The sequence below is a fragment of the Nycticebus coucang genome, chromosome 9 (assembly GCF_027406575.1).
Source record: "Nycticebus coucang isolate mNycCou1 chromosome 9, mNycCou1.pri, whole genome shotgun sequence".
Lineage (NCBI taxonomy): Eukaryota > Metazoa > Chordata > Mammalia > Primates > Lorisidae > Nycticebus > Nycticebus coucang.
This window is the reverse complement of record NC_069788.1, coordinates 8,841,370-8,866,341: the sequence shown is the minus strand read 5'-3', so window position 1 is coordinate 8,866,341 and position 24,972 is coordinate 8,841,370. Positions and strand designations below refer to the sequence as shown.

The following is a 24,972-nucleotide window of genomic DNA, read 5'->3' as shown; positions in this document are numbered from 1 at the left end:
CCCCCGCCTCGAAGCCCCGCACAGCGCAGCACCCGCCCCGGCCCGGAGTCCCCGCGCCGCGGAGCGCCCGCCCCGGCCCGGAGTCCCCGCGCCGCGCAGCGCCCCCCCCGGCCCGGAGGCCTCGCTCAGCGCGCGCCCGGAGCCCGGCTCGGAGCGCGCCCCCGTGCCGCGCGTCCCCGCCCGGCCCGGCCCGCCCGCGGCGCCCCCGCCCCTTCGGGCGCTCCGTAGCCGTGACGTGCGCGCGGCGGGCAGGGGACTCGGCGGGGCGCCGGCCGGCGGGCGGAGACGGACCCGGGCGCTGTCCGAGCAGGAAGCCAGGAGCAGCCCGGCGCCGTCGCCGCCCGCCCGGTGCCCGTCCGCGTCGTCGCCCTCTTCTCTCGCCCTCTCGCGTCTCGCCCCTCCCTCCGGCCTCACCGGCGACAGGTAGCCCCGCCGCCGCGCACCTGCCTTCGCTCCCGCCCCGGTGAGTGTGCGGACCGCGCCGCGCGGCCTCGGCCGTCCCGGGTCGGTCTGCGTCGGGCCTCCTCGGCCGCCCGGGACGCGCCGGGAGAAGCAGGTGGCGGCGGCTCGCGGGGAGACGAGGAGAGGGACCCTCCGTGGGTTCCTCAGAGACCTCTGCGTGTGTCTCTTCTGCTCCCGGGTGGAAGCAGAGCCTTCAGGTGTCCGTCTCTGGCTGGACGCTCCGTGATAGTTTTTTTTTTTTTTTCTTTCGTAAACACGCTTCCGAGTCAGTCCTGGAAGAGTCCAGTTTGTTCTGAGATATGAAGATCAAATGATGCCATTTACTAGGCTAATCATGTAGAAGGCCAGGTCGGGACTTTAGAGCTTTATTTTTAGTCCCTGGGTGGTCCCCTCACTACCTTGACTATGTTAATTTACTGCTAGGCTGCTAAACAACAACTTATCTCCAAAACTCCTTGAACCGGTCAAAGTGCTCAAACTCTGGGATTTTATACTAAGTAGGAAGCAATTTGATAGAGTCATTGCTAGGATATCTCAGAAATATTTCCACATAGTTTCAAAAAGCGCATTACATTTTTTTTCTGTTTTAAACTTTTTTTTTCTGTTTTTATTGTTGGGGATTCATTGAGGGTACAAGAAACCAGGTTGCACTGATTGCATTTGTTAGGTAAAGTCCCTCAAAAAGCGCATTACATTTTATGTGACATAAAGTATGTGGTGGACGGATGCTTAGACCCTCATCTACAGATATTAGTGGGGAACCCCTGCCTCAACTTAGTAGACTCCTTTGTACGGGTTGTTAAAAGTTTCATTTGCTGTTGCTCTCTGGTGGTGTAGGTGCAACATATCTAAATATAGTTACTTTGAGAGTTTTAAAAATGAATATTCTTAAGGGTTAGCCGAAAGTGTTTCCAGACCATAAAATGTGAATCTTGAACTTAGACTGGTAGTACTCATGGTACAAAGGTTGGCAGCAGAATAGTCTTTCTGTACAAATTAACTGAACTTCATAGATGTCTTGAGTTGTAGATTTCCAACTGGAAAATGTTTAGTGAAAAAAATTACCTTCCAAATGTTACAAAGTGGGCTCTAGCCGGAGCTTGAAACAATGCAGCCGTTCACAATAGCTCATTGACTTGTAAATAGCCAGCTCATTTGGAGTATTTTAAGTTGTGCAGGAATTATATGTACAGTGGTAAACAGACTCATTTTCATCTTGAGCACATTTGCTTATTTGCATTTATATTTTTTATGTGGCATTCTATTTATTATTCTCTCAGCTTTTTAACATTTTTTTCCCCAAAAATTAAATGTAAAAGGCAGTAACAGAGGTATGAATAATTTTTAAGGAAAGATTATCATGGTTAAAAACTATGTACTATACAAAACAATATATTCATATTAAGCATATAATGTATTCCTTACTCGGGCCTAGAAACATGAACAAGAAAAATGTAATGAACAATTATAACATTGAATGTAAATTAATGCAAGATGTTAAAAACAAAGATCATAAATCATAACCCATAGGGTTTTTCTGGAATGGATTTTTTTCCCTGTTTATGTTTATGTGATCGAATTTTAAAATAACAGTGGCCAGGAAATCTGAGAGAGGCTGAAGGCTCTTTTCTCATCCTGTTGTGACTTTGCCTGGAGTCTGTGGTGTATCATGTAGCCCATTGTTTGGACAACTGAGCTGTATCTGAGTTCCCTAATGCAGCTTTCTTTTGAGAAGGCTGATAAATGGGAGGTAGAAGATGAGCATGAAGTGCCATCATGGTACTATTAATGTTTTTAATAGATGAATGGACTGAGGTTGGCAGTTAGCTTTTCTTGTTAGAGAGTTTTTAAAGAAAGTCAACAGTTAAAGTGAGAAGAAAATGTTTCAGAGGAATTTTGAAAATGACTTTTATTCTTTGGTATTTATTTATTGGTATTTATTTGATGAGTATGCCTGCTTTTGTAATGATTCACTACAGTCCCAAGGTGTGTCTAGGTTGGTTCCTGTGTGTCTTCATTCATTCAAAACATATTTTGAGTGTCTGCCACAGATCAGGCACTGTTGTAAGTGCTGGGGATACACTGATTTAAGACCAAGTCCCTGTACTGAGTAACATTTTATTGTTGTTTTGAATTAAGTTAATTATAGACTGTTCATACTAGTATGTAATCAACAGGGCTGACCCTAAAGTTGGGAAATAGACACTTGTCAAAGTGGTGCAATTTGAGGGCTACTAAGTGACTTATTTGCTCTAAAATATTACCCTCCAGACTCCCAGTCTGTTGGGATATGGTGCTGTTACCAGCCTTCTCCTGATAACTGTAAGTTATGTTCCATTATTTATCACAGTTTCAGGAAACAAGGCTGAGAAAATTAATGAGACCTAGAGTTGGGTGTGGTGGCACATACCTGTAGTAGTCTGAGCAACTTGGGAAGCTGAATTGGTAGGATCACTTTAGCCTAGGAGTTTGAGGCCAGCCTGGGCAACTTAGTGAGACCCTGTCTTAAAAACAAAGAAAAGAAATGAGACCTAAGACTAATAATGTTGGAGAAAAGGTTGGCAAAGTAGATTTATTTATTTATTTATTTAGACAGAGTCTCACCCTGTTGCCCTGGGCAGAGTGCCATGGTGTCATAGCCCACAGCAACCTCAAACTCCTGGGTTCAAGCTATCCTCTTGTCTCAACCTTCCCAAGTAGCTGGGACTATAGGCACCTACTGCAATGCAGAGCTTGTTTTCTATTTTTAGTCTTCATGTTGGTCACGCAGGTCTTGAATTCCTGAGCTCAAGCAATCCATCTGCCTCTGCCTCCCCCAGCCCAAAATATAGTTTTAATACCAGTTATTGTTTATTGAGCTTTTGCTATGCCAAGTAAGTACTTTCTGTATAATATGTGAGTTTAATCACTGTTGTTACCTGAGTAGGGGTGTCATTATGACTTTGATTTTACTGGTTGGGACACTGAGCCCCAGAGGTGTCCTACCATTGTACCAGTATGAGTGGTAGGTCCTGGAGACGTAGGGGGTGGGGGAGGAAGAGTTGGGGGAGTCAAGAGAGCAAGGGTGGGAAATTGGAGGGGTGCAGGAGAGAAGGGTCATTAGCCTAACTACTTGGCTCTCAGGCTTCATCTTCCCTGTGATAGCCCTGGGGCTCCAGAGTTGCATTTTGCACAGGTAAGTGCTTCTCTGAGCTCTTGGGTTAGAAGTTAGGCAGACCTGAGGCCCTGGTTTTGCCACTCATTAACTTGGTCAGATAAATGAGTTGCTCTGGGTTTCAGTTTTCTTGTAGGCGACAGTATTCCCTAGCCGGTGTGGTTCTTGTGAAGACTGAATGCTGTAATAATGTGTGTAAGCGCAGCTCAAACTGCTGCAGTATACGTTATTACTGTTAGGAGTGTGTGTGTGTGTTTTGCCATGTTTAACGTGGAATTTTCATTCAAAATGAAAACAAGCAATATTAGAGATCTGGGTAGACTCTTAGTAGTTGTGAAATTCAGGGGTGCATCAGAATTACCAGGGGAACTAGTGAGAACACATAGGTTGGGAAGCTTTTTTTTTTTTTTCTTACACTGGGTACATTAGTGCAATGAAGGGGTACAATGCGGTGGTTTCATATACAATCTGAAATATTTTCATTAAGCTGTTTAATATAGCCTTCATGGCATTTTCTTAGTTATTGTTTGAAGACATTTGTATTCTGCATTTAGTAAGTTTCACCTGTACCCGTTCTAAGATGCCCTGTAGGTGTGGCCCCACCCATTACCCTCCCTCCACCCCACCCTCACCCCTTCCTTCCCCTCCCTTGGCTCTTTTCCCATATTCTTGTGCTATAGTTGGGTTATAGCCTTCATATGAAAGCTATAAATTAGCTTCATAATAGGGCTGAGTACATTGGATATCTTTTCTTCCATTCTTGAGATACTTTGCTAAGAAGAATATGTTCCAGCTCCATCCATGTAAGCATGAAAGGTAAAGTCTCCATCTTTATTTAAGGCTGCATAGTATTCCATGGTATGCATGTACCACAGTTTGCTAGTCCATTTGTGGGTCGATGGCGCTTGGGCTTCTTCCATGACTTAGCAATTATGAATTGGGCTGCAATATACATTCTGGTACAGATGTCTTTGTTATATTGTGATTTTTGGTCTTCTGAGTATATACCTAGTAAAGGAATTATAGAATCGAATGGCAGGTCTATTTTTAGACCTCTAAGTGTTCTCCAAACATCCTTCCAAAAGGAACGTATTAGTGTGCATTCCCACCAGCAGTGTAGAAGTGTTCCCTTTTCTCCACATCCACACCAACATCTCTGGTTTTGGGATTTTATGATATGGGCTAATCTTACTGGAGTTAGGTGATATCTCAAAGTAGTTTTGATTTGCATTTCTCTGATGATTAAGGATAATGAGCATTTTTTCATGTGTCTGTAGGCCGTGCACTTGTCGTCTTTAGAGAAATTTCTCTTGAAATCCTTTGCCTAGGGCGGCGCCTGTGGCTCAGTCCGTAGGGCGCCGGCCCCATATACCGAGGGTGGCTGGTTCAAACCCTGCCCCGGCCAAACTGCAACCAAAAAAAAAAAAAAATAGCCGGGCGTTGTGGTGGGCGCCTGTAGTACCAGCTACTCGGGAGGCTGAGGCAAGAGAATCGCTTAAGCCCAGGTGCTGTGAGCTGTGTGAGGCCACGGCACTCTACCAAGGGCCATAAAGTGAGACTCTGTCTCTACAAAAAAAAAAAAAGAAATCCTTTGCCTAACCTGAGGTGGGATCACTTGTTCTTTTCTTGCTAAAACGTTTGAGTTCTCTGTGGATTCTGGTTTTTAAACCTTTGTCGGAGGTATAACCTGCAAATATTTTCTCCCATTCTGAGGGCTGTCTGCTTGCTTTACTTATGTTCTTGGCTGTGCAGAAGCTTTTTAGTTTGATCAGGTCCCAGGTTGGGAAGCTTTGGTGGGGCTTGGGCATTAGTATATAATATGCTTCCTTGTTGATTTACTTGTACACCAAAATTTGAGAACTGTTGGTTTACACCTTTTCTTCCTTAGGGAGGGTTTCAGTGAGAATAACAGCAAATTGCTTGGATTAACCAGGCAGTGAATGGTAGAAAGAAGCAAACTATCTGGTTACCAGAATCTCATTGGTTGTTTTTTTTAAAGCTTATTTAGGGCTTTTATAGCATTTATATTGAGATGACAGTGCTGTGTTAAATTTCACACCTCAACTAAATTGTAATGACTGTTTCAGCTTTTTAGCCAGCTTCCTTTGGAAGTGAGTTCTGTTTAATTTTTTAACAGTTACGCAAATAGCAATGAGATATAAATGCTTGCTTAAAAATGCTTGCTTATATAGATTTTAAGAGTTTTGAAAAACTTTTTAATTGGATTTTTTAGAGGGTGTACTGTTAAATAGTCAGACTTGGTATTGTTAGTCTCATCAGGCAAAGTCCCAACAGGAGAGATTTCATCCTTGATGGTTCAAGGAGGCTATTTGTAGAGGTTCAGGAACAAACAAGGGTGGCTAAGCACCCAGGGACTTGTAATAGCAAGAAGCCCTTAGCTCTCCAGAGATTACTGGAGCAGAGAGCTGATCTTGCGGAGGAGGGCTCCAGGGAGCTGTGGTTTTGAAAGGTGAGGAGTGAGAGGAAGTTCCCTGGCCTCTCCTCCCCCTGCCGTCAGTGACTCCCAGTGCCCAGCTAGGAAGCCCACGTGAGGATCTTTGCAGGCTTGTCCAGCTCAAGAGTCAAGCAAATAAGGGACTGAGGGTACAGTGGAGCAAAAGGAGAATAACTAGGACCTTAATTAGAACCTCTGGGAATTTGTGACACTTCCTTGGTGCATTTTATTTTATTTATTTATTTTTGGCTGGGACTGGGTTTGAACCCACCACCTCCAGTATATGGGGCCAGCGCCCTACTCCTTGAGCCACAGGTGCCACCCTCCTTGGTGCATTTTAAAAGCCTTTCAGCATTGTGATACATCTGCACCACTTGGGACTACTTGTCTTACACAGGCTTGTAGAAGATAATCTTATCTACTTCCTCATTTAACCAGTTTTTCATATTTTAGGAACTTTGGTAATCCATATAGTCCAGTGAGAAACATAACTTACATCTCTTAACATAAAACACTTATTAATAATTTTTTTTTTTTAATAGGTTTTTTTTTTTTTTTTTGTAGAGACAGAGTCTCACTTTATGGCCCTCGGTAGAGTGCTGTGGCCTCACACAGCTCACAGCAACCTCCAACTCCTGGGGTCGAGCGATTCTCTTGCCTCAGCCTCCCGAGTAGCTGGGACTACAGGCGCCCGCCACAACGCCCGGCTATTTTTTGGTTGCAGTTTGGCCGGGGCCGGGTTTGAACCCACCACCCTCAGTATATGGGGCTGGCGCCTTACCGACTGAGCCACAGGTGCCGCCCTATTAATAATTTTTTTATCCCTTGATGAGTTTTCTGAAATTTCCTTCATTGGGTTGTCTTGGTTTAATGGAATAGATGTTTTTTTCTTTAAAAATCTCTTAGTGACTAAATTAAAAAACTTTTTTCAAGAAAAGTCCTTTTGAAAAAAAAAAGAAAAGAAAAGTCCTTTTGTTGGGTTTTAAGACTGCTGCCCTGGTCCTTGGTTCTTGGAATGCTCTTGGTTGAAAAATGCCCAGATACCGGAAAGTAAAGGGAAACGTGAAACAATGTTTATTGATAAAGAGAAAGGTAGATTTTCAGACTAAGAGCATGATAGATTTGCCATAGAGAGCAAACGGCCCCCATCATCACAAGGAAAGGGCATGGGTCATGGCTGCTGATCGTCTTTTATACTTTCTGGAACAGACCTACCTCATGGTTCAAAGGTCACCTGGAACCAGGGTCTTTCTATGCACTTAGACCTCCCCACGAGCCTGAGAGCCCATTGAGAGTGTGGATTACAGTGTAGATTTAAGCTAATGAAATGATAATTGGTCTAAAGGTTGTTCTATATCACCTTTATGACTCTGTTGCACCTGTTGCTAGACTAGAGCGGCCTCTGCATCCCTTTGCATTTGGCACACAGTGTTCTGATTGATAGGTTGGTAGGACTGTCCTTCCTCCCACTTGTGAGCCATCTCTTGGGACAAAATTAAGGTGGCTGCCACCAAGATGGAAGCCTGTGAGTCCCTGCCTTGTCCCCTTCCCAGGAGAGCCCTTCCTGACTAACTGCCTAACACTTTGTTTTCTGGAATATATACTTCTCATTCACGTGGACCTTTCTGATGGCAAAAATACCAGCACAGTGTTGTTAATAATGGTTAATAGAAGCAAGATTATTGTGAAAAAATTGTCCTTCCTCCTCAGGTTCTGTGTAGATCTGTTGCTGTTTGCTGTTATTTAGATATCTTTTGCTAATGCCAGTTCTATTCAGGCCAAGAATTCAGGCCAAGAATTCATACTCTTCATTTTGGATTCCTGAAGGTTACTAAAGAAAAACGTTTCTCTTCTTAAAGAGATGGTGTGAAGGATCCTAGTTTATAAGCAGTACTCCCCCCAGAACAATTAGGTTATGTCTCATATTTTCTTTCATCACTTAAGGGTTCCAGGGAAGAAGAAGTGCAAGATCTTACCCAGATTAGGAAGCAACTAGAGGGGGTTATGTGTAGGACTTCCAGAAAAGGAAACGCCATATTGCCCAGGGTTGAGCAAATTAATCAAATAGCAAACACCTGTCTATGAGAAGTTAGCATACAAATAAAGGATACCTCTGTATGTAAATGTCATAATTGAGCTTAAAAATGTGTTTCTCAGCTTGTCCCTTTAAAAAAGAGTATGGTGAAAACGAGAGACAGATCTGGAATCCACTGAATAGCACCTGGATTTGGATATCGTGCATTTAGAAATTTTCTCTAAGTGGGCCTTTTCTTTCTCTTTCTTTTTCTTTTTTTTTTTTTTTTTGAGAAAATGGATTTCAAGCTTTTGTGGGATCTTCTAAAAACGTATTGTTTATTTTGATGTGACACCAATGGAATTAGTATCCTGCGGAGAGAGTTGAGGCTGTTGGTTTTTCCATGTTATGTTCTTTGAATTTCCCTGATTTGAGGACTGAGTTATTCCAGAGAGAACTTTCCTCCTCTTCCTTGTTATTTTTTTTCTAAAATTAGATGAACCAGCTGTGTTTTGGCTTGTGGGCATGATTTGCTGTCTGTTATCCTTTGGGTCTTAGTAATTGGGGGAAGAACAAAGAATGTGTGTGTTTTGAAGAGGAATGTATTAGTTTCTCTGCTTTTCCTGTTCATCATGGCTGATGTTGAAGATTAGAGGAACAAAATGGTTTATGTATCTCTTATGCTTGTGTTTGAGGTTTCAAACAAAACCCGGGCTGTGTTGGCCACTGAGATGATGGAGAGAGCAGAAGAATGTAAAGTGTAAAAGTAGGCCTCGCGTATCCACATGGCTAATTGAGGAGGTTAGAAAGATCTTCTATCAGAGGGGGAAGGAGGGTGGAAACAAGGCGTTTGACCCACTGTTGCTGCAGGTTTTTAGAAACCAGAACAAAATGTTTATTTTGGTCAGAATTCTTTTTTTTTTTTTTTTTTGTAGTTTTTAGCTGGGGCTAGGTTTGAACCTGCCACCTCCGGCATATGCGGCCAGCGCCCTACTCCTTTGAGCCACAGGTGCTGCCCATATTTTGATCAGAATTTTATATTTCATAGGGATGCATTGTACCAATAAGCTTGTTTTTTAAGAGCACGGGAACATAAATTGGCAGTTATACGATAGTTAATTTAGTGATTTAATGAGTCATTAAATGGAGATAGCCTGATGACTGCATATGGTGATGTGTGTCAGGAACTGGGTTATCATTTATGAACTGATCCAGGACTTTTTTACTGTATGGCATGTTGCAGGTCACTGTGAGTGAACATGAAAGGCTTACATCAGATGGGTTGGGAGGTTGGGAGTATGTTCTAATGATGAATTGAGTGAATGATATAAAATAATCACAGAACAGTACAGTTACAACACTGGGTCAGGGATACACCACTTGGAGTGTTTTGCAATCTTTCCTCATTTTATTCTCTTGTTGACCTCTGAGGTGGCTATTCTTATTATCCCTTGTTGCAGCTGAGAGAGCTGAGGTCTAATTAACTTACCAAAAGACACCTTCGCTAGGTGGTCTGGCTCCAGGCTTTATCCCATTGTAATTCTGAGTTCCTCTTTTCTATAATTCTGAGTTGCCCTTCTTGCTATATTGCCCAGGCTGGTCTCAAATTCTTGGGCTCAGCCCACCTGCTGGAGTTGTTGGGATGACAAGCTTGAGTGCGTGTCTGGTCTCTGTGCCTTTTTAAAGACATAGAGCTTTGAAAATCCCATAAGGATTAATCCATTCTATCTTTATGTATCTACACAAGGGATGGTAGCACTCACAGCACTCATGCAGCTGTTAACTCAATTTCAAGTTCAAGGGAGGCAGCTTCTCTGTGGTACCCACTTTTTACCCACCCTCAGATTCCTGCTCCACCAAGGGCTCCAGGCTCTGCTACCAGCTGATGGCAGAGGGGAGACCTGGACACAGGAGCCTATGCAGTTCCTTAACAGCTCTTAAACCTCTTAACAGCAACCTGTTTTAATTACACATTTGATGTATATGCTTTCAGCAAATGTATTCCTGTACAGTTTTGTGTAAATTAAATAATGAATTACAGCTGTTTTACCGTCCTGGGAAAGCTGCTTATTTTAAAGGATCTCAATAGTGATTTCTTTTGTAAAAAGAAGAATCTTTTTGTATAACAAATGAGTGTTTTCTAGATTGTACTAATAAAAATATGGATTTTTTTCATACATTACTTTTGTATAAACATATGTCCAACTAAATACACATTTGATATAAATATGCCAAAATGAAATTTGATCTCACTGTGTTTCATGTTAATAATAAAAACTATTGAAAAATAGTTTTTTTCTTGAATAAATATCATTTGTTGAATTTGCAACTGCAGTTTACTTCAGTAGGTGTATCTGTAATAAGAATGATGTTCTTTTAAGCAGTAGGCTTAGGTTCATAATGGTGTATTCTTTTTGTGTTGTAAAATTCATTAGGTAAATGCTAGTGTTCTGCTGTTAAAATATCAAAAATCAGTGTTTTATGTAATTCCAAAATAAAGTCTCTGAAAATAGAAGTACATTTTAGAGAGATAACTTATTTTAAAACTGTTACAGTTGAAAACTTAGCAATTTTTAGAAACAATTTTTGAAAACATATTTTCTGGTAGCCCTGGGTCAAATATTTATTTCCTGATATCATGATAAAGAATCCTTGATCCCAGATTCTTTGTAATCTGTGCTTTGTCCCTAACCACGCAGCAGTGACTGCTCTGTAACCTAATTAATGGATGTTAATAGATCCAGCGGCCTCTATTTAGAGTGATTTAGGTCATCATTCTTTTCCAGCCTCTTCAGCTGTGGACGTGCCTGGGTGGCCCTGCGCCCCCTCTGGTCTCCTGCATCACGTCACCCGTTTTATTGCTGATTTTCCTCTGCCTTTGCCTTTAATGTTCCTGCTTTGATAAAATCCTGCGCTTGGCTCTCTGCTGTCTTCACTCTGTTCTTATTTACAGTAATTTTATCAGCCCATGGTTTCAACTGTCATCTTTATGTTTATTTTTTGAAAATTTCTTCCTGTGTCATCTTGACTAGCATTTCCCAGAGCAATGTGCTATAAATACCTTAAAATTTCAGAGTCCCCATCCAATCTACTTTCAGAAGCTTGCATCACCTGTTTTCCTCGGGGCACCACCATTACCCTCCGGCAGTGTTTTTCAACCTTTTTTATCTCACCGCATTCTTGAACTTACAGTTAAACTTCTGTGGTACAGTTAAATTATGTTGATCAAAAAAAGAAAAAGAGTAAGAAAAAGAAATATATTTACTGTGCTTTAAACTTCTTTCAAAGATAATTTAATTAATGATCTTTAAAAATTTTTGTGGCACACCAGTTGAAAATCACTGCCCTGGGATTTCAGCTCGACCCCCCCTCCTTGACCTTTTCCCTTCCTCACGTGGCAGTTAGTTGCCAGACCAGGTTCTGCCTCTGGGAGGCCTTGGCTTCCTACCCCCTCACCTAGCACCCGTGTGTACAGCTCATCCTGCGCGTTGCCACTGGAGTTTTCACAGCCCAACTGATTCTCATATTCTGTTGCTGAGTAAGAACTTCTAGAGGCCCTTCCTTAGTATGTGTCAGGATCTGCACTCTTCCTGTGGGGTGTGAAACTCTTTGTGACCTAGTCCTGGCTCATGTTCTCACTACCGCCTTGCCCTTCTCCGCTCTAGCCGCTGGTTCTCCCTCAGACGGGTCTCCAGTCCCCTGTGCCCTTGCTCCTGCTCAGACCCACCCTTGGTCTGGAATGCACTTTAGTCGTTCTTGCTCATCTTTCAGGACTTGCTTCTGTTAAATCTTTGAAAGCAGCCCCCCAGCGTTACTGTTCGGATGGTACCTGTGTTCTAATGTCCGCCGCAGCTTACGTGACATCTGTGCATCTTCATTCTCGCTGTTATCACCAGATTGTGAATGACTGGAGGGTACGAGCTGCCTGGCAAAGGGCTTTGTAAGGTTTCTGTACATCAGTAGATCTCAGGTCTCAGGACTCTTATTTTATACTCTTAAAAATTATTGCGGTTGCCATAAAGATTTTTTGATTACCTGGATTATTATTATTATTTTTTTTGTAGAGACAGAGTTTCACTTTTATGCCCACAGTAGAGTGCTCTGGCATCACAGCTCACAGCAACTTCCAGCTCCTGGGCTTAGGTAATTCTCTTGCCTCAGCCTCCCAGTAACTGGGACTACAGGCACCCGCCAGAATGCTCGGCTGTTTTTCGTTACAGTTTGGCGGGGGCTGGGTTTGAACCCGCCACCCTCGGTATGTGGGGCCGGTGCCCTACCCACTGAGTCATAGGCACCGCCCTATGTGGATTATATTTATCAGTGTTTACTGTATTAGAAATTTAAAAGTTATTTAATACATCTAAATATCAATAATGAATGCATATTAACAAAAATAACATTTTACAAAAACTGTTTTCCAAAACAAAAAGTGAGACAAGTGACGCTACTGTACCTTGGTGTAAGTCTCTCTAACGTGTAACAGTAGTGCGAGTGCACTGTTGCGTTTGTGTATCCACACTTGTTACTCATTCCCTGTGTTGCTGTGTTGTGGTTGGAGTATTGTATGTGAAGAAATCATGGCTTCGCACAGACACGCTGTTGGGAAAAGGAGAAGTATGTATTTAACCTTTTCAGATAATTATACATATTCTCTGTTTATGTTTCGCCCAAACTCAGCAAGTAGTAATTTCTTAAAGTTCCAATGAAGAATCTTAAATGATAATCAGTGAACATTTTGTACGCTATTAAATTACAATTCACTGGTCTGTTTCGTACCTAGGTGGACCTTTTATCCATGCATGGTTTTATGACGTGATGTATCAATCATTTGGAACATACTGTTTCACTGAGTTATGTAGCTCTTCCATATTTAGGTAGTATTTAAAAATCATACTCTGGTCTCATCCGAAATATCTGTAAGTTTCGGAAGGCTGTTAATACTCGTGGTGGCCGATATTAAGTTCTGCTTTAATACTTTTAATGGGAAAGCTCAAATTTCATCTTGCCAGCAAATATTGTCAGTTGTTTTCCTTGAAGGTAACACAGGCTTCACTACTTAAACCAAAAACAACGAAAAAATCCTGGCAAATTAAAGTCTTCCAAATACCCAATAACTTACACAGATGTGTGTGTGTATACCTTATATATATGTATAGAGATTATATAGATGCAAACTTAAAAATTAATGTACCCTAACAGGAGGTTATTAAATTATATATTTTTATTTTTTTTAATTTTTTTTATTTTTTTTGTAGAGACAGAGCCTCACTTTATGGCCCTCGGTAGAGTGCCGTGGCCTCACACAGCTCACAGCAACCTCCAACTCCTAGGCTTAGGCGATTCTCCTGCCTCAGCCTCCCGAGTAGCTGGGACTACAGGCGCCCGCCACAACGCCCGGCTATTTTTTGGTTGCAGTTCGGCCAGGGCCGGCTTTGAACCCGCCACCCTCCGTATATGGGGCCGGCGCCTTACCGACTGAGCCACAGGCGCCGCCCGGTTATTAAATTATATTAATTATAGGAATTAAATCGGGCAGCGCCTGTGACTCGAAGGAGTAGGTCCCTGGCCCCATATGCCGGAGGTGGTGGGTTCAAACCCAGCCCTGGCCAAAAAAAAAGGAATTAAATCATATATATTATGTATTTCAATATGTGAAGGCTCAGACACTCCTATAACCAAAAGCAGAATAAAGCAATCAGTTGCTCATATCCATGTGTAGAATAATCCTGAAAGCAGCAGCTTCCATTTAGACTGGTATGTAGGTGTTATGATCGCATGATTAACACTGCTCTCTAAAATGATTTTTCCGGGCAGCGCCTGTGGCTCAGTCAGTTAGGCGCTGGCCCCATATACCGAGGGTGGCGGGTTCAAACCCGGCCCCCGGCTGAACTGCAACCAAAAAATAGCCGGGCGTTGTGGCGGGCGCCTGTAGTCCCAGCTACTCGGGAGGCTGAGGCAGGAGAATCGCTGAAGCCCAGGAGTTGGAGGTTGCTGTGAGCTGTGTGAGGCCACGGCACTCTACCGAGGGCCATAAAGTGAGACTCTGTCTCTACAAAAAAAAAAATGATTTTTCCGGAGTGATGAATACCTTTTGGTGTGGTTCCAAATAAAGGACAGTCTTTTAATTCAGTTTATGTGATACTGTATTTCTGGAAAAGTCTGTGTATGAGTATATTAAAATAATGCAAATACAAATATTTTAAATACTGGATTATGTCCTGGGTTCACTTCTGTATATTCTCTTCTAAGTTTGCTGTTTATTTTGCCTTTTCTACATCACTAATGGCATCAGAATCATTTGAAATTTTGAAATAAATGATTAAAAGCCCTTAACCCTTTACCCACAGGAGCTAGACCAGCCTGGAGCATGTCTAAGTGAGACACTGAAGCTTTTAAATTCTACATTCTGAATGGAAAATACAAAGTATAAATGAGATAATAAAAATATTTATACCGATGTAATTTAGAACTATAATAGTATAGTTCTTAAGTACATTGATTTACAAATTCCATTCTTAAACAATTAAATTCACGGAAACTTCTTGCATTTTTAAAAAACGAATTTCCTACAAAAATCATGTTTTGCTTCCCTAGTCACTTTACTACCAGCAATTTTTTTTTTTTTTTAGACAGAGCCTTAAGTTGTCGCCCTTGGTAGAGTGCAGTGGCATCACAGCTCACAGCAACCTCCAACTCCTGGGCTCAAGTGATTCTCTTGCCTCAGCCTCCCAAGTAGCTGGGACTACAGGTGCCCACCACAATGCCTGGCTATTTTTTTGGTTGCAGCCATCATTGTTGTTTGGCCAGCCCAGGCTGGATTTGAACCTGCCAGCTCAGATGTATGTGGCTGGCGCCTTAGCTGCTTGAGCCACAGGTGCCAAGCCTTTTTTTTTTTTTTTTTTTTTGAGATTAACTCTGTAGCCTAGGCTAGAGTGCTGTGCTGTCATAGCTCACAGCAATCTCAGTTTCTTGGGCTCAAGAGATACTCTTGCCTCAATCTCCCCAGTAGCTGGTGCCCACCTCTACTTGGGGCTAGTTTTTCTATTTTTAGTAGAGGCAGGGTCTCACTCTGGCTCAGGCTGGTTTCCAACTCCTGTGCTCAAGAGATCCACCTGCCTCAGCCTCCCAGGGTGCTAGGATTACAGGCATGAGCCACCCCCTGGCTGGCCTACTACCAGCATTTTTTTAAAAAAAGAAACACTTGAAGGTGTGGTACCTGTGGCTCAAGGAGTAAGGGCACCGGCCCCATATACCAGGGCTTGCTGGTTCAAGCCTTGTTCTGCCCCAAATGGAAAAAAAAACAAAAACAAAACAAACAAAAAAAAAAGCACTTGAAGAATTTGCATTCTCAGGGGCCATGCTAATTTTCTCAGTAGAGTTCCAGTTTTAGTACACATGCATGCTTCTGAAGTGAGCACCTCTCAGCATCCTTATGGCCATCTCTGTTGCAAAATACAGAAATAACCTTTTTGCCTGTAGTTTTAGAATATTGAGGTATCACTAATCGGGGCTATTTTGGATCCGAATTTAAATATAGGAAGTTTTCTTTATTTCATAAGAGAGAGCTTTTCTTCAGATGTAAATAATCCATTTTTATGCCTTTTGAGCACTGGTTCTCAACCTTCCTAATGCTGCAACCCTTTAATACAGTTCCTCATGTTGTGGTGACCCCAACCATAAAATTATTTTCGTTGCTACTTCATAACTGTAATTTTGCTACTGTTATGAATCATAATGTAAATATCTGGTATGCAGGATGTATTTTCATTGTTACATAGGGGTCGTCGTGACCCACATATTGAGAACCGCTGCTTTAGAGAATAGTGAATCTGGGAATAAGCAAAAGCTAGAAGCAAAATGTATGAATTCTTTTGCCACAGAGAGATTACCATAAAGATATTAAAGAGATTCTATAAAGAGAAAACATACCCAGAAAGAATTTTCTTGTTTATTATTTAAGTATTTGTTGTTCTGTACTTAGTATTTAAATTTCTAACCTACCCTCCCCTACTTCATAAAAATTTTCCGGTGACTATAATTGAAAGCTGTATGGTTTTAATTGATTAATATTTCCTGATTTCTTGTCACATTGACAAGTTAGCTGAATCTTGACGGATAACAATATAAATAAAAATGTTAGTATTGACAAAGATAGTATAGGTGGCTTTCCCCAAGAAATACACAGAAATGTAAACTTGTAAAGACACATAGGCACATTAGCAATGCTTTTCCTTACTGAAGTTTTCTTTGTAAGAGGATTCTGGGAAGCACCCTTTTACTGGGTCTGCTAAAGTGCGCATGTGTTTCCCAGGAGTTTGATTAATGAGTAAAAAGGAAAGAAATGAGTGAATGGGTATTTTAACTGGTTACATTTATCTGTACTGGTATCTATATTTGGATACCAGATTTTTTTTTTTTTTGTAGAGACAGTCTCACTTTATTGCCCTTGGTAGAGTGCCGTGGCGTCACATGGCTCACAGCAACCTCCACCTCTTGGGCTTATGTGATTCTCTTGCCTCAGCCTCCCGAGCAGCTGGGACTACAGGCGCCCGCCACAATGCCCGGCTATTTTTTTTGTTGTTGCAGTTCGGCCGGGGCTGGGTTTGAACCCACCACCCTCGGTATACGGGGCCGGCGCCCTACTCACTGAGCCACAGGCGCCGCCCTGGATACCAGATGTTAACAATGTTTCTCTATAAATAAAACTTAGGGGAAAAGCTCATCTACACAAAGAGAATGAGCAATTAAAGATTCCCTTAGATTGTATAAGATAGCATGAACTTTTTTGCTTACTCCTCTCTGCAATATAAACGAGAATTTCCAAATAATCATATGAACATGAAATTGGGAGAATTCACATTTGCTGCTGTCACAAGTCAGAGGATATGGTTCTGGGCTGGGATGCCTTTGCTACATCCTAGACCCTTAAATCCCATATCTTGGAGGATGGGCTCTGTGTCAGTGCTGTTTCAGAGGTCTCTGGGTAATTATCCATAGTTCAGTCATTATCTTTTTTTATATTAAATCTGTGTAAATAAAACTTTTTTTGTCAAGTATTAAAGAAACTCTTGGAGGCTGAGGCAAGAGAATCACCTAAACCCAGGAGTTGGAGGTTGCTGTGAGCTGTGATGCCATGGCACTCTACCGAGGGTGATAAAGTGAGACTCTGTCTCTAAAAAAAAAAAAGAAACTCTTGGTGACCAGAATGTTTTAAAAATTTATTTTTTGTACACTAATTATTAAAATGTGTTGTGGCTTGTTGAGGAATTAAAAAAAAAGTTCTGTTTTTTTTTAAACAGTGTCTCACTCTGTCTCCATGGGTGGAGTGCCGTGGCATCATCATGGTTCACATTAACCTCAAACTCCTGAGCTCAGGTGATCCTCCTGCCTCAGCCTCACAAGTAGCTGGGGCTATAGGTGCCCACTGTAACACCTGGCTAGTTTTTTTTTTTTCTATTTTTAATAGAGATAGAGTCTCCTTTCTCAGGCTGGTCTTGAACTTCTGACCTCAAGGAATTCTCCTGCTTCAGCCTCTGAGAGTGCTAGGATTATAGGCGTGCGCCACCCTGCCCAACATGGTACACTTGGTAGAAAATTTGAAAGCAGAAGCTAATTAATTCTGTTGAGCTCAGTTTTCTGTTTCCTGCAGATCATATTTAAACTGTTCAAAACAAGTCAGTCACTGTTTTATCTTTATCTTAAGGAGCTCAGGCGAAGTTTCTGTAACCTCTTTTTGTCTCCTGTTCATCATGAAGATTGTATGTGTCTAACCTAAATCGCTCTTTATTTGTATTTTGTCTCCTGGAAATGTAGGCCATTCGATCCCTGGTACATGTGCACACAAACACACAGCCCTGCATACGCAAACATGTGTTTAAGCCTTCTCGTTCACATAAAGACAAATTCTTTCTGATTTTAGTCTAAATAGCATAATTTACATGAACACTTTTCACAATCCATTGAGAAAACTAATTTTGTGTGCTAGTTTAGGTTTTCTCCAAGGGGAACATTTTACGTTAGGTGTTACTGTTTCAGTAGCCTCCTTCTGGATAAAGAGAAGAGTGGTTAGGAAGTAACTAAAATCGGTTTGGACAGTACACAGTAGAACAAACGTTCAGATTCAGGAAGGGGTGGGAACAGATGGGGCTAAGAGGACATGTGGAGAAACAAGCTCTGGAAAGAGTTTTGGGTTGCGTTCCGGTGTGGGTGGATGAGGGTACAGATGTGTTTTCAGTTGGAAGGGCAGAGTATTGAAGAATTTTGTACATATTGGGTTATTTTTTTCTATCAGGCAGATTGTCCTGATTTCTACGGAATGGAGGCAATATTGTGGCCTTTAAGAGACAGTATATGAACTGTTGGTGATCTCACAATTTTATTTAGTGTATTGATTACTAAAGCACATTTTTCAGTTTCCCTGTTCAAAGAATTGGGTTTTTAAGTGTATTTACCTGAGATGTCTGTGCTGAAACCTAGACCCTTTTCAGAAAGTGTTTGAATTATAAGTTGATATATTTTTAATATTTTTTTTAAGAAATAGAGACTTTGCTACCAAGCCAGAAGTACAGTGGTGCAGTTATAGCTCACTGCAACTTTGAACTCCTGGACTCAGGCATTCATTCCTCCCATCTCAGCCTCCAAGTAGCTGGGACAACAGGCACATAGCACCACACCTGGCTGATTTTTAATTTGTAGTAGTGGGGTCTCACTATGTTGCCCAGGCTGGTCTTGAATTCCTGACCTCAAGTCATGCTCCTGCTTGGCCTTCCAAAGTGCTGGGATTATAGCTACAAGGAATTACACCTGGTCCCTGTCTTTGTGGTTTTTCTTTCTTTTTTTTTTTTTTTGTTGTTGTTGCAGTTTGGCTGGGGCTGGGTTTGAACCCGCCACCCTCGGTATATGGGGCCGGCACCCTACCGATTGAGCCACAGATGCCGCCCCTCTTTGTGGTTTTTCCTTCTTTTTTTTTTTTTTTTTAGAGACGGAGTCTCACTTTGTTGCCTTCAGTAGAGTGCCTTGGCGTCACAACTCACAGCATCCTCCAACTCCTGGGCTTAAGCCATTCTCTTGCCTCAGCCTCCCGAGTGGCTAGGACTACAGGTGCCCGCCACAACGCCTGGCTCCTTTTTTTGCTGAAGTTTGGCTGGGGCTGGGTTCAAACCCCCCACCCTTGGTATATGGGGCTGGCGCCCTACCCATTGAGCTACAGGCACTGCCCTCTTTGTGGGGTTTTGATGGTTAAATAAGGACTAAGAAATTGTCATAATTATGACAGAGAATCTATTAGAAGTGAACTAATACATATTGGTATAAATAGTACACTGTTGAGTGGTCAGATTGAAACAGACTCTTAACCAATTTGAAATTTCATATCCTCGTAGGGCAGGCTATTTATTTACATTTGAGGGATTTTTTCTTTCTTTCTTTTTTTTTTTTTTTTGAGACAAAGTCTTACTATGTCACCCTCAATAGAGTGCAATGGTGTCACAGCTTACAGCAACCTCAAACTCTTGGGCTTAAGAGATTCTCTTGCCTAAGCCTCCCAAGTAGCTGGGACTATAGGCGCCCCACCCCAGCGCCTGCCTATTTTTTTGTTGCAGTTGTCATTGTTGTTTAGCAGGCCCGGGCCGGGCTTAAATCTGCCAGCCTTGGTGAATGTGGCTGGCACCCTACTTACTGAGATATGGGGTGCCGAGCCATTTGAGGAATTTTTTTAAAACTTGATTGAATGTCCCCAAACTTTATATAAAATTATGAATATTTCTCCAGTTATGATTAGTAGTAAGTAAAAACTGGAATGTTTGGATTACTGCTGAACTCTGTAACTCTACAATTCCTGAACCATTGTGGGCAAACTGGGGTTCAGAATGAGAGCCCCATCATTGGAGAAGATGGTAGGAACCTGGAATTAAGGTGAAAGGGAAAAGAGTACTGAGGGGATTCAACATATTTCTGAACACAGAAGAGAGTGATCGTATGTCAACCAGCATTTTTTAGTGAAAACAGAAGAAGGCTTGATCCCTGGCTGTATTGTGGGTTTTAGACCTGTTTGTTCATTTATTCATTTAGAGCCATTTGTCTGCTGGGGAGAGGCGCTGTGGCGAGTTCTAGAGAAGGATTTGTGAACAGTACAGACATGCGTTCCAGTGGGGAGGTGGCCATGAAACAGTGACAGTAGAACCTCTGCAAGGTGACCACTGAGGGACTGTCACAAACTGGTCAGCACAGGAGGAGGTCAGTGCAGGGATCCAGGGAGTGGCCACTATGGAGGTTCTCCCGTGTTTGTCCTATGACTGTGCTTCAGAGCGATCTGTGGGTGCTGTGAGAGCTTGCGGTAAGGGAAAGATGCAAGAAAGAGCAGGGTTAAGGTGGTGGCAAAACATCAGGATGGGTAAAGGATGCCTATGGGGAATAATCTAGCCCCCTCCTCTCCCCGCACCCCCTGACTACAAAATCAACTCATTGTTTGTTCATTGATGTGATTAGGAATCTGATATTTCTGCTATGTGGAGGTGATCATTAGTTTTTTGGAAGCCTATAAAGATTAAATGTATGTTAATCTTCATAAGGTTAAATTCATTTTTAGACCTGGAATTGATGATTTTTGTGTGTTCTCTATTGTTGCTGTATAAAGAAGAATAACTACCCTTGTGATACTGCTGTAATTAATTTAGTAACTGCTTGATGAATTATGTAGATGAATATCCATTTATAGTCCAAAGCAAATTTTTACTGAGGTGGCATATGTAACAGGTAATACATATAAACCGTGTTTTTTTAACATAATAAAATAGTAATGAATTATATACTTATTTTTCCAAGGTTAATATAATTTAAAAGCATGAGAGTTAATGCTTTTATACCAAATATGATGAATGAATTTATACTAATTATAGCCCTATACAAATTTAAATAACTGATAGACACCCCTCCATAAGTTAGTAGTTGTAATAAACTTATGTTTTATTTTCGACATGTTTCTTTCATGCATTTGTGTGTCTTTTTGCCACTAAACTGGCTGATAGCCTTTTATTTTCCGTTGGCTCTTTTTTGCCACTATTAGAGAATGAATGTAATTTAATGTTTTATGTGACTGTTTAGCACTTTAAATATTGAAATATATTGAAGCAACACGGGTTTACTTTTCATGTGGTAATTGTCTTCTACCTTTTAAAACATAGCTTCTTAAATAATAGTTAAAATTCTGTGGTATATTTCTTAGATATTTTCCTGAATGAGGTAGATCAAGGAATTGAAGTCTGCCCCTTAATTTTTAATCCCTTCTCCCTATTTTTATGAAATAGTGCTTAAAAAATTTGGCAGTTTAGGAGGGGGATTATTTTATTTTACATATACAAGATTAGACTTTGATACTATCATTTATACATTGTAAAGAAGGTATTGCAGAATTTAGTTCTGTCTCAATGGACTAGCCAGTTTTCTCTGATAAGTATGATCCTCCTAAGACTTGGAGTTTGTGGTTGCTGCTGGTAAGATGGGAGTGTGCTTTGTGGCTGGGCTGAGCTTTCTTCTGTGGCTTTTAGCAGGCATGGAAGAAAGTGTGCAGGGCACCTCTGGGTCGGGAGCACGGATGGAAGGTACTTCTGCTTTGCCTCCTGGCACCGGAGGCTGGGCTGGCCCATGTCCCTGGATGCGTAGACTGAGACGTGTTGGCGGCTGTCCAGATTGGAAATACACCTTCTCAGGTTCCAGGCCCACCTGGGCTCTCTGCTGTGTGGGGATAGCAGCACCTGGGTGGACGCCTGCGTTGTCTCTGATCGGTCTCCTGCCTTGGGGGCTGTGCTGCTTATCTACCGACAGTCTGGGAGCAGATTGCCAAATACAGGTCAGGAGGTTTATATGACCTGTAAAAGGATCCGCTCCTTTTCCAATGAGGCTGTTCAAGGCTTGAGCTTTATCTCAGTTGTTTTAAGGTTATTTTGTTGTTGGTTAACAATTTTGATGTCTAGTCAAAGTTTAATAATGTGTTCGTTGGAGAGAATATGGCCTGTATCAGAAATTCATAATGCTACCTATAGACAGGAATGGAAAATTACCTTTCAATGGAGTTGAATAGTGTATTTCTTTTTTTTTTTTTGTAGAGAAAGAGTCTCACTTTATGGCCCTCGGTAGAGTGCCGTGGCATCACACAGCTCACAGCAACCTCCAACTCCTGGGCTTCAGTGATTCTCTTGCTTCAGCCTCCCAAGTAGCTGGGACTACAGGCGCCCGCCACAACGCCCGGCTATTTTTGGTTGCAGTTCAGCCGGGGCCGGGTTTGAACCCGCCACCCTCGGTATATGGGGCCGGCGCCTTACCGACTGAGCCACAGGCGCCGCCCTGAATAGTATATTTCTAATAAGAGTAATTTGTAACATTTGCAAGGTAGTTTGAATCTTGATGTTTAGAGCACGTTGGTGTTTTTTGTTTTGTTTTCACGGAATGTGTAGCATATCAGTACTTTAAGATTTCATACTATTCATCTTTCATTGCTCAGTTCAAAGGAACATTTTTTTGTCCTTGCCCTTCACCCATCCCTTGCAGCCGGTGCCTGTGCCTACTCCGTGTACTTGTGTACATTGCAGTGTACTTGTCTTTCTGTTTTAGTGGGTTGTAAACATTCCGATTTTATTCCTGTGTCTTCAGGGCCTGCTGCTATACTCTGTTACACTAGATCCGTGGTTCTCAACCTTCCTAATGCCGCATTGTACCCACAGGTTGAGAACCGCTATAGTAGATGCTCAGTTGCTGGCACAGTGGCAGGCGCCTGTAGTCCCAGCTACTCGGGAGGCTGAGGCAGGAAGATCACTTGAGCCTGGGAGTTGGGGGTTGCTGTGAGCTGTGATGGTGCCACTGCACTCCCGCCTGCATGACAGAGTGAGACCCTTTTGTTAAAAAAAAAAAAAGGAAAAAAACGCTCAACATAATGTCTATTTAGTAAATAAAAATAATTCTGTTGTAAGTTTGAACTGTGAATATATTGTCTACTTCTTATAAAAGTTATTTTCTCCAAATATAAATTCTAGGTCATCCCATTAACATAAAACCTCTTAGCGGTAGAAGTAGAGAGATTGAGACAGTCCAGGGTGTAATGAGCCAGGGCCCTTAACAAGAGCAGCAGTGGTCAGAGGGGTTTTTAGGGAAAGCGAGCGGTGGCCAGCAGTGTTTCCTTAAACGCTCTTAAGCTGTTTCTCTGCACAATCATTTAAAACCAGAAAGCCAGTTTCAGTTACTTGTGCACATTGTTTTCTTTCTTAGGTTTTATGAACTCTTTTTGGCCTGAGGGTTGGACAGGTTTGACCATGTGAGAGAGATTCTTAGTTATAAACACATTTTCACTTATAGCCCCAATTTGAGTTTCTGTAGAATTTATTATTTTTTTAGAAAGAAATCATTTTTTTTTTTTTTTTTGGCCAGGGCTGGGTTTGAACCCGTCACCTCTGGCATATGGGGCAGGCACCCTATTCCTTTGAGCCGCAGGTGCCACCCCCTGGGAGGAAGTCATTTTAAAGGTAACACTTTTTTCCCCCTGATTATAAAAGCATTAAGTATCCTTTGGAAAATTTGAAAAATACGAAATGTGTAAAGGAGAAAATAAAAATTATTTATGTCACCAATTAGAAATATTAGTGTTTACATTAATGTATTTAAATCAGATAAATGTTATACTCTGTCTTCAAGGTCATTTTGTGTTATTTTTTGTAATTAACTGTGATTTATCTGGAATTTTGGACTGTGGTTGGAAAGTTATTTTAAAATGGTAATATTTAATCACTTTCCTTTTTTTACCACTGAGAAAGAAAAATTTGACCTTTTAGATTGTTATTAGGGAAGGCTTTATGAAGAATTCTTTGTATTCTGAATTAAAGCCCCCCAAATCTTTTTGAACAGTATCTTTTACATTGTGTTTATTTATTTAATTAATTCATTTTTGAGACAGAGGCTTACTCTGTTGCCCTGGATAGAGTGTCATGGCATCATCATAGCTCACAGCAACCTCAAACTTTTGGGCTCAAGAGATCCTCTTGCCTATGCCTCCCTAGTAGCTGGGACTACGGGCGCCTGCCACAAGGCCTGGCTAGTTTTTCTATTTTTCTTTTTTTTTTTTTTTTTTTTTTTAATTTGGCCGGGGCTGGGTTTGAACCCGCCACCTCCGGCATATGGGACCGGCGCCCTACCCGCTGAGCCACAGGCGCCGCCCTAGTTTTTCTATTTTTCGTAGAGACAGGTCTCGCTCTTGCTCAGGCTGGTCTCAAACTTCTGAACTTAAGCAGTCTACCTACCTCAGCCTTCAGTGCTAGGATTACAGGCGTGAGCCACAGAGCACGGCCCTTACATTGCGTTTATTTTAAGTTAATCAACTAGTAACTGAATGCATTCTTTCACTAACAACAAACGAAAATTAATACAGCTATTGCCATTGCCCTGGCCACCACCAGGTTACACTTCTCTGTTCAGATCCTAAGCACTGCTCTCATTTGGGTGTGTATACATCTGTATCTTTCACTGTTACTTACATTTTTCAGCTTGTAGAAAAAAAGTTGAACAAAATTAACAAAACAACAAAAAAAAACAGAGATTTTTGTATGAAGAAACACTTTCCTCCACCAAGTTCATTTGAATATAGTTTTTATTTGACTTAAGCGGTAATGCAAAGAAAAAAAGGATTCTTTATTCTTCATTTCCCAGAATCAGATGATCTGAAGGCTTGGGAAACCTTTTCCCAAGGTTTTCCTTTGGGGAAACTTGACCAAACACAGTTTATTTACTACACTGTGGAACCAAGATAAAAATAATAAATATTTTTATTTTATTATATTCTGATTTAAGGGAATAGAGAAATAAGAATAAATTTTAGAGTGGCTTGGAAAGTAGGCAAGTAATGAA

The 24,972-nt window shown here is 41.6% G+C and overlaps 1 protein-coding gene across 5 annotated transcripts in view; it reads left to right on the top strand.

Moving 5' to 3' along the window:
• The first annotated feature begins 253 nt into the window (after positions 1–253).
• Positions 254–24,972, top strand: part of MYO6 (myosin VI) — a 156,932-nt gene continuing 132,213 nt past the window's right edge. For all 5 annotated transcript variants that reach the window (XM_053601870.1, XM_053601869.1, XM_053601868.1 and 2 more), the window contains exon 1: positions 254–463. The gene's annotated coding sequence lies outside the window, so the exon portion shown is untranslated. The remainder of the gene's footprint in view (positions 464–24,972) is intronic.